At 43.5% G+C, this 2,621-nt stretch overlaps 1 long non-coding RNA gene across 1 annotated transcript; it reads right to left on the minus strand.

Annotated features, from left to right (window-relative positions):
* Window positions 1–744: 744 nt before the first annotated feature.
* Window positions 745–2,118, minus strand: LOC138955829 (uncharacterized). The gene is made up of 2 exons (XR_011452388.1): window positions 1,990–2,118; window positions 745–1,310 (listed from the first exon to the last, which is right to left on the minus strand). It is a non-coding gene; the product is annotated as an uncharacterized lncRNA (long non-coding RNA).
* Between the last annotated feature and the right edge of the window lie 503 nt (window positions 2,119–2,621).

A 2,621-nucleotide genomic window follows, 5' to 3' on the forward strand; every position in this document is an offset into this window, starting at 1 on the left:
TGTTTTTGTCCGGAGCTTACCAATCACATCTGAACAAGCATGAAATAGTGCTATGCGTAGCATCACAAAGAATACTCCAGTGTTTGTTTGCAGTGTCGAAGGAACTGTGAAGTGAACACAAACTCAAACAGGATTCAGATTAGTCTCACAACTTGTGCGTGAACGGGAAAAGGGAGGTAAACAGGAGTAGGGTGGGGAGGAAGAGATAAGAGTACTTACAGGCAAAGTCAGAGAGACTGGCAACCGATGGAATCTGAAGGTTCACACAGCATGCAAATATTACAGTACTACGACTTCCACCAAGGTGATTAATGTGACAAGTTTCGAGGTATGTTGACTGCACTAAATGACTGAGGAAATGTGAAAAGACACAAACATGAGGCACAAAAATGTGGATTTAACTAAACAGTTATAAAGACAGGAGTAAGAGTGTGCGTGTGTGTGTGTGTGTGTGTGTGTGTGCATGCGTGTGTGTGCATGCGTGCATGTGCATGCGCATGTGTGTGTGCATGTGCGTGTGCATACATGTCTTTGTGTCCTGTGTGCATGTGTGTAAATGTATGTACATGAGTGCTTTATAACTGTACATATGCATGCATGTTTTTAACTAAATGTCTACCCCCTTAGATGGAGAAAATCACAGTGTTTTCAAGAGGGAGGTTCACCTCTCACAGCAGCCAGCCAAAATTCTTGTTAATAACATGACAACCTAGTCAATATATGTCAAACTGGCAGACACATTAAGATGTTTGTTTGTTTGTTTGTTCGTTCATGGGCTGAAACTCCCACGGCTTTTACGTGTATGACCGTTTTTACCCCGCCATTTAGGCAGCCATACGCCGCTTTCGGAGGAAGCATGCTGGGTATTTTCGTGTTTCTATAACCCACCGAACTCTGACATGGATTGCAGGATCTTTTTTGTGCGCACTTGGTCTTGTGCTTGCGTGTACACACGGGGGTGTTCGGACACCGAGGAGAGTCTGCACACAAAGTTGACTCTGAGAAATAAATCTCTCGCCGAACGTGGGGACGAACTCACGCTGACAGCGGCCAACTGGATACAAATCCAGCGCGCTACCGACTGAGCTACATCCCCGCCCGCACACACACATTAAGATGAGAGGCAATGTCATAACAGAAAAAAAAGTATGATAGAAAAAAGAAATCCAAGAAACTGAAACAGTTGATGAAGAACGCACCTTCCTTGGGCCTGCCGGCCTTGGCTTTGCTTCTCGTGCCTTTTGCAAGGCCAGGCGTACGGCCACTGTGTCCTTCTCTTTCTGGCTGGCCTTCTGGTTGTCTAGCGACACCTGACACAAATACAATCATGCTCATCAGAGTAACAATACAGTGAAACCCACCTTTTACGACTTCCCAAAATGTGAGAGAAAAAAGGTCTTGATAAAGAGGGAGTGTTAAAATGGGTGTAAATTTACAGAGGTTATCAACAGAAAATGTGAAAAAAGGTCTTAAAAAGGAAGAAGTCTTAAAAGGGGGGTTCCACTGTATAAAACAACTGCCATGCGACCCAACCTCTTGATGACGGCCACCTGCCCACAACGACGATCGCAAATTATCCCTGAGAAACTTTGTTTCGGTTTAATTTACCTTTGATACAATGATAGAGCCCTGCTGTCTATAATGACCACTTTTGAAAGGTCCCTTGAGTGGTAATTACAAAACAGTTTTTGACTGTACATAAACAGAAAGCCAGAGAAACGGGAAACAATGACAATCCTATTTTGAACTGTGTATGCACTATCTTTTTTTTGTTGAATGTTTCTTCAATGCCCGTTAGTTCTACACTTCTTCTTTTTTCATGTGACAACTGATTTTGATGTAACATTCCAATCAGATGAAAAGCTGCAAAGTAACTAACTGTAACACCACTTTGGGGATGGTAAGCATTTATACCCATTCGCAGCAACACACACAATGTTCAAGAAATGAACTGCAGGTAACTCACTATTGTTTATGATAACAGCTTACCTCATCCACTCTGTCGCCAAACATTTCCAGAATCTTTGTGCGATAGTCGACAGTCAAAGTCACAAGATTGCCGGTCAGCTGCAGTTTCTCTAGGCACGGTAGGTTGCATACTGGACGTACATCTTCTACCTGTAATGCAAAGGAAAAGTTTAAAGTAAATGTACACAACGGCTATTCCTGGCTTGCAGTTTAGTGCGAGTTAAAAATAGCCAAGGCAGATGAAATAATTTTGCTACCAACGGCTGCAGCCAGCACACTGTTAAGCTCGCTTGCTTGTTATACCCAAACGCTTCCGCGCTACACCAGGAGATGGGCCTTATCAGTGTATGGCACTGAGGGAGCCAGCAGCGCTGTGTTATCTCTGCTGTGGGGGAAAGGATGGGTACTACAAATAGCTCAGCCTGCCTGCAGCTAAGGAGGCAGAAATGAAGCCCTGGGAACTGCCGTGGTACACCTGTCCTGTTTGGACAACATGCACTCCAGCCTATATTTATATCAGATGGTTTCTTTGTGTGTTTTTTTTTAACTGATAACTAATCATTTCACTCAAAATTAGATACAAGATCTCCTGGGTCCTTTACTATGTCTATGCTTAGGCCTTTCACCGTTCCTATGCACGTCATTTAATAGTG

The sequence above is a fragment of the Littorina saxatilis genome, unplaced genomic scaffold (genome assembly GCF_037325665.1).
Source record: "Littorina saxatilis isolate snail1 unplaced genomic scaffold, US_GU_Lsax_2.0 scaffold_3710, whole genome shotgun sequence".
Lineage (NCBI taxonomy): Eukaryota > Metazoa > Mollusca > Gastropoda > Littorinimorpha > Littorinidae > Littorina > Littorina saxatilis.